The following is a 7,934-nucleotide window of genomic DNA, read 5'->3' on the forward strand; positions in this document are numbered from 1 at the left end:
CTTTTTTTGTTCCGGACTCGTTAATGCCGAAAAGTAAAATGAATAATGTTTGATTGGTTGATAAATAAACCTTTCATCAAAAAAAAAAACAAACAAGCAGCAGCTTTTTTTGAAGATCCCAAAAGGCAGTTGCAAATCCTGTTGTATTTCAGAACAGAAAAAGTTAGCAACAAACTAGCACAAGCTCTTGCATGAACATTTAAGTTTTTGTTTGTGCAGCACCAATTGCCAACGCCCCACATTTTGGCCACTCCTCCTTTTCGATTGAAAGAAAGTTTGCATTTTTCATGCATGACCGCAACAGATCTTGTTCTGGCAGGCGTCGTTTCTGCCTTGATTTGTTTTTGTTGACACTTTTTTGGCCTTGGTCATCTCGTTTTGGCCTTGGCTATCCTGGCAATTAGAATAATTTAAGGAACAGAGAAAAGTTAACTGTAGAATTATTTGGTCTATCTTTTTGTAATTCTGTAACTTTTTTGTAATTCCTACTGTAACCTTGTACAGTATATTATTTGCAGGGGTGCATTCCTAAAATTTTTTTTGGGGGGGCTCTAACATTTAGCTGTGTTGTTATAGACAAAGTATGTATAAGTAATCGGTGTAGGTTAGCCAACAATGTTTAACTTTTTTAAAAGGAAACAGTGTTCAGTATGTTTTTACTTCTGAACATCATGTCGAAAAACAACCCATGCTAAAACATAGCTTGAAGTACAGAAAAAGGTAGAAGCAACAAAACGTGAAAACGTAGTTGAATCCGATATAAAATTATAAGTTTGAAATTTGGCGTGGTTGCTACACTGCAATCTCCTTTGCTTTTTTTTTACTGCGTAGGCCTGCTCTTGAAACTCGATTTGCATGAGCTAATTCCAATCTCTTAACTCAATTGTAAACTTATTTGTATGAGCCAATCCTAAGCACACTTGCAAAAACATTGACTGCAATAGGAAAGTAGGCTAAGGAAATGCATTCTTGAAATGAGCGCTTGTGGTTGCAGATTTGCTATATAAGAACCAATAAGCTGCCAATGTGACAGTTACACTAAAATCTCATTTAGTTATTAACGAACAGTTTAAAAAACTCCAATTACAGCAAAAGCATATTGCAAGTTGGTGCAAACGAGATTACACAAAACAAATAGCCTGTCTGCCAGGTCTTTGGTTTTATGGGCTAAGTTATAAGCACCAAGGCACTCACGACAGTCCTTGATTTTAGCCAGCAAACAGTTTTTGCAGAGATCTGAGTTCATTCAATGTGGGCAGCTTAGAATGCTTAACTTGAATATCCACAGCCGACCGATGAGTCTGCAACCACTTCTTGAGTTGCCGCAGTGCTATTCCATAAATGAGGAGGTGGTCCGTTATTGCTGATGAACGACAATGCTGAAACAAGTGATATAATGGTCAGCCGTGATCGTAGCGGTGTGATGACCAAGTTCATTTGTGAAAATCCACGTTCGGCTTCAGCAGAACTTATAGCAATCATGTTTAGTAGCCTACTACGTTCTTGAGCAACTTTATCATATCTGGTATATGACAAGGATTGTCAACATACAATCGGAAATAGGAGTGATGACATGAAATCTCTCCTCTATTTTTCGTAATCTGTGCTCCCCTTCTTGCCATGGAACTTTGACTGCAGCAGGCCATAACTCTGGTACAGTAATTTCCAAGCTCTTCACAGAATTTTCATTGTTGGTGTCCACCATCCTGCTTCCAATGTTGTTAACCAAAGCTTGAATAAACCGATTACGATCAAAAGAAGGGTAGTCTCTACGTCGAGCTTTGAACTGGTCCAATGTTGTGCCTTTAAAGGAGTAGTATTTTGTACTTCCGGGACTCAAGTTAACAACTTCATCAAACGAATATGTTCCTTCTGGAATAGATTTTTTTATTTGAAGTAGAGAATTAACAGTCCATTTGACATGACGATTAGCTACTACGAAGTTGATATTCCCAGTCTGGAGAGTTTCTGACGAACGTGATAATTGGCGATTGCTATCAACTTATGTTCGTGTTTTTTTGCAGTTCTGTTGTGGGAAAGCTGTTAAAGTTTTACTGGTTCAGTCGAGAAGTTGTTATTCAGCCAGAAAAGCTGAAAAATGGAAGCTTGAACGAGCCCCCCCCTACATCAAGCCTTTTCGTATTTCGGGGTGCCGAGCCCCCCAGGAATGCAACCCTGATTATTTGTGAATGTGTTTTACTTTGGTCAGTAGCGTAGCCAGGAATTTTGAAAGGGGAAGGGGGGAAGTTTAACGTCCCAGCGGCGGGGGGTCTGGGGGGGCCTCCCCCAGAAAATTTTGAAAAATTACTTTGAATTTGGTGCATTCTGAGAGCATTTTCAACAAAAATGTGAGTATGAATATTCCTGTAAAATGGTGCTGTCCGGTGGCATAGCAAAAGGATAAGATCATGTTCGACATTTTTCGGAAATAAAGCTAAATAAGTTTCTATGTTTTCTTGTTGCTAATTCCTGGCTGAGATGTTTAAATGTTTGGTATTGGCAAAACTCGCTCTTTTCATGCAGTTTTGTATAAAATTAGGCAATTTTTTTTTAGACTGTAAGTATCATTCTCAATATCGTGACGTCACACGCGTGCCAAAGGGGGGGGGGGGGTTGCAACCTCCAACCCTCCCCCTCCCCCCCCCTTGGCTACGCCACTGACTTTGGTATGATGAGGTACCGTACCGGTATGTCTAGATAACTTTTGTGGAAAACATGAATAGCCTAACTATTAGGGTGTACCTTAAAAAAAAAAAGTTTGATAATTTATGCTCTCACCCCCTACATTTGTGCCATTTGACCTAAAAACAATGTCTGTTAAATTTGAGACAGATCCATTGATATTTAGAGGTCAACCTGGGACTTTGAATTTTTATACTGGGTCATTCCATGCCAAGCGTCCTAGACCTATCAGTTTGACCCTCTTCGATTTTGCTTAAACTTGGTTAAAATGTTATTTGGCATGATTTAGCCATGCATTACAAATTTTAGCTCAGTATCTATTATAGTTTTGAAAATGTGATGCTTTAAAGTTTTAGGTAACCCCTAAACTTTTCCACATTCGGTTTTTTGGATCATTTTCAATTAACCATATCTTTTTCTCCGAAGGTTATATAAAGTTTAATTTTTGTAAAATGATTCACTTTTAGCAATATTACATGATGACATTGTCAAAATACAATTAATTTGCAGCATAATGGAGTAATCAAGCCTCAAAGTAGCTCTTTTCTTCACCAAAAGCAAATTTTGTGCCATATTTGGAAGTCTGTAACTTTTTTATGAAAAGTAGGATGGTTATTATATTTATCATGTATGCTCTTTCCCTACCAGGCAACAACTTCACTAAGTTTGATAAGTAACATTATATTTGTTAGAAGGTTACAATGCATCAAATTGTGCACCCCAAGCAATAAAGCCAAAATAACGCCATCTTGTGGTATAAAAATACCCCTGTAAAAAGTGTTTACAAAATAAACTGTTTAACCATTTGAAGAACATTAGCTAAGGAACTTGAGTACAAAGTTTTGACTTTGTCACTCAACTATAATATCATTATACAGGGTGACACAAAAAAAACGTTCATCAGTAAAAATCAAATAACTTCCAAAATTTTATTTAGATTAACACAAAAATTCAGCTACATTAGGTTAAGTATATGTAGCAGACATCTCCAAAGTTTCAAGTCTATACCACAAAAACTCTTTGTTTAACTGGCGCTCAAAAAATGTGCTCTAAATGAGCTCCCCGTTGCTGCAAGCACATTTGGATCCGGCGGGCAAAGTTCTCGATGACCCTCCCACATTCTTCCCTTGGGATTGCTTTTATTGTTGCTGTAATTGCTGCCTTTAGATCAGGAATAGTCTGGGGGTTGTTGCCATACACTCTATCCTTAAGGTAGCCCCACAGATAAAAATATGGGGCGTTCAAGTCCGGTGAATACGGCGACCACTCCGGGTCACACCTGCGGCTGATCAGTCGGTCAGGAAAGCGCTGCTGTAGCCATGCCAATGATTGGTTTGAGGTGCGGGGGGGTGGCACCATCCTTCTGGAACCACTGGAGGTCCCTGACGGTGGTTCCAGCAGGATGGTGCCACCCTCCACACATCAAACCAATCATTGGCATGGCTACAGCAGCGTTTTCCTGACCGACTGATCAGCCGCAGGTGTGACCCGGAGTGGTCGCCGTATTCACCGGACTTGAACGCTCCAGATTTTTATCTGTGGGGCTACCTTAAGGATAGGGTGTATGGCAACAACCCCCAGACTATTCCTGATCTAAAGGCAGCAATTACAGCAACAATAAAAGCAATCCCAAGGGAAGAATGTGGGAGGGTCATCGAGAACTTTGCCCGCCGGATCCAAATGTGCTTGCAGCAACGGGGAGCTCATTTAGAGCACATTTTTTGAGCGCCAGTTAAACAAAGAGTTTTTGTGGTATAGACTTGAAACTTTGGATATGTCTGCTACATATACTTAACCTAATGTAGCTGAATTTTTGTGTTAATCTAAATAAATTTTTGGAAGTTATTCGATTTTTACTGATGAACGTTTTTTTTTGTGTCACCCTGTATATATATCAACTGTACTATAATATCATGAATTGTATGGAAGTGGTGGATGTGAAGCAGCGGTGACAACAAGGGCAAGATTGGGCTGGGCAAAGTTCAGGGAATGTGGGGAAATGTTGTATGGCAGAAAATTCTCACTAAGGATGAAAGGGAAAGTATATCGGAGCTGTGTGCGGCCTGCAATGCTATATGGTAGCGAGACATGGATATTGAGAGAGAGTGAACTGGCAATCCTGAGAAGAACGGAAAGGTCAATGGTGAGAGCAATGTGTGGGGTGAAAACGAGAAGGGAAAAAAGGACTGAAGAATTGTTGGATATGCTAGAGATGAGAGAGACCATAGACCAACTGGCAAGGGCAAATGGAGTAAGATGGTATGGACATGTGATAAGGAGGGAGGAAGGAAGTTTTCTTAGAAAGGCACTAGATCTAAAGGTGGATGGGAAGAGGAAACGCGGTCGTCCAAGAAGAACGTGGAAACAACAAGTGAAGGATGAATTTAAAAAAGTCGGACTGAAGGAGGAAGATGCAAGGGACAGGGTGAAATGGAGAAAAGGGATTAAAACAATTGCTGCGCGGAAACAATCGGCCACCCCCACTAGTGGGGAACAAACCGACGATGGATTATGATGATGATGATGATGATGATGTACAAAGTAAATTGTGACAATACAATTAATATGCACAAAATTCTTGGCAAAGAATGATTTTTAAAAACTAAATTTAACCTTACGGTGTTTGCCTGTTATCGCCCCACCACATTTGCTTTTTGACTACTCCGGCTCGAACCTCCTACATAGGGTTAGGAAGCAGATATGTAAAAAAACGTTAGAACAATCTATTGAGGTAGATGAGCAATGGGTATATAACAGCAAACGAGTATGTTGACCGCCTCCCAGTTCTTGTTTCTGGTAGAAGAGATTTTCACCTCCATTTTCACTTAAGGAGCTGAAAATAAGGCTTTTTTGCTTGGGGTGCACAATTTGATGCATTGTAACCTTCTAACAAATATAATGTTACTTATCAAACTTGGTGAAGTTGTTGCCTGGTAGGGAAAGAGCATACATGATAAATATAATAACCATCCTACTTTTCATAAAAAAGTTACAGACTTCCAAATATGGCACAAAATTTGTTTTTGGTGAAGAAAAGAGCTACTTTGAGGCTTGATTACTCCATTATGCTGCAAATTAATTGTATTTTGACAATGTCATCAATCATCATGTAATATTGCTAAAAGTGAATCATTTTACAAAAATTAAACTTTATATAATACAGTAGAACTCGGTTAATCCGGATTCGGTTAATCCGGATCTTCGCCTAATCCGGATGAAACTGGAAGTACAAATGATTTGTAATCTTTTTCTTGAGAAACGGCTTCGGATTATCCGGATTATTTAATCCGGATCTTCGCCTATTCCGGACAAAAGTTGCGCTTTCTCTATCGCTTTATCCGGATTTTCCCGACAGTTTTGCCATTTTATGCTAAAACGTAACGTGGCTTATTGCGAGAAATTTCTTATCTATCGTTCCGTTAATGTGACGCAACAAATTATTGCGGATTTCTTCTTTTTATGAACAGTAATCCCTCCTAACGCAAAATTCGTGCGCAAATGCTCAAACTCGTACTGTAACTTGAAAAGATGTCGGTGGAATTTTCGGCGGTATGTCGGTGATGTTTTTCCAATAGAAGACTTTGTTTGATTTTTTGTAAGTTTTCCAAAGAAACTTGTCTTCTGTAACTGTTTTCAAAAGTTTTGAGTGACTACAGATTATTCCGACACGCATGTCTTAAGATATAACTTTTGCCAGTGTGTTCTTGCGTTAGACGCAGAGTCTACAAATATATTCGTTTTACATGCATACTGCATTTCAAAAGAATTCTATCGCTAACGTGGTGATCGCGCGTCTCGGAATTGGCAGATGACCACACTAATGCGTTCAATTTCGGTGATTTTTACCGATACCCTTCTATCTAGGTAACGTCAGGCTTGATAGAACCGTCATCGGTTAATCCGGATCTTCGCCTAATCCAGATGGAATCGCCGGTCAAATCGAATCCGGATTAACCGAGTTCTACTGTATAACCTTCGGAGAAAAAGATATGGTTAATTGAAAATGATCCAAAAAACCGAATGTGGAAAAGTTTAGGGGGTACCTAAAACTTTAAAGCATCACATTTTCAAAACTATAATAGATACTGAGCTAAAATTTGTAATGCATGGCTAAATCATGCCAAATAACATTTTAACCAAGTTTAAGCAAAATCGAAGAGGGTCAAACTGATAGGTCTAGGACGCTTGGCATGGAATGACCCAGTATAAAAATTCAAAGTCCCAGGTTGACCTCTAAATATCAATGGATCTGTCTCAAATTTAACAGACATTGTTTTTAGGTCAAATGGCACAAATGTAGGGGGTGAGAGCATAAATTATCAAACTTTTTTTTTTTAAGGTACACCCTACTAACTATGAAGTATTGCAACTCAACATTTACAATAACTGGTACCGTAGGTTTTAAGTGAAAAGAAGAATTAACGTATAATATACTATTTAGAGAGCAGACAATTGTAAATGTGCAAATAATAACAGTCATGTTTTATTTTGCCCTCTTTCAGACAACACACAGCATGCTGTGATTCAATGCAATTACAGATGCAACACAACAGGTAGCAGAAAAGGAATGCATAGTTATCATGTCAGCTGATCCTACTATTTTGGTACCACATGTCATTGAGTGTTTTGCCAAATTATAGCTACAGTATACAGCGGTGTCAAACCGACACCGTTTTGAGTGTAGTACATAGGGATGGTAGAAGTAGTATTCCACAGTCCCTAGTAGTACAGATTCTCATCTCTTGGCCACACACCTGGCAAGGTAAAATGTCAAAAGGCAATAAGATAAAATCTAACAATTTTATTATTTGTCTAGTCTGACTACATGTTTTTCATGCAGGTACACAGGATCTGCGCTAGGCTTAGATACAAATGGTATCGTACACCTTAAACAGCAGCCTACCTTATTATAGCTGACATTCATAAAACTAGCTTCTAAGTAACAGTTGTGTCAACTACTTTTATACTTTTGTTTCTTGCTAAGCTGCTCAGGAAAGCAGTCACCAAACATAGGCTAATATGCTGCATATATTAACGTAGAATCTAGAAACACAGGATTGTTGTATTAACTGACCTGCAGGCTGCAGGTTTATGCCACATTAGAGATAACCATCTTAAGGATTACTAAATAAGCTTACTATTTTAGTCCCATGTTATTGCAATTTTATAGATTATCTGTTGCCAAACATTGCTGTATTAATGGTGTTTTTTCATATGATTTATGTTAGACTGTTGTGAGTATAGTAGTATTC

The sequence above is a fragment of the Aplidium turbinatum genome, chromosome 13, assembly GCF_918807975.1.
Source record: "Aplidium turbinatum chromosome 13, kaAplTurb1.1, whole genome shotgun sequence".
In the NCBI taxonomy this organism is placed as follows: Eukaryota; Metazoa; Chordata; class Ascidiacea; order Aplousobranchia; family Polyclinidae; genus Aplidium; species Aplidium turbinatum.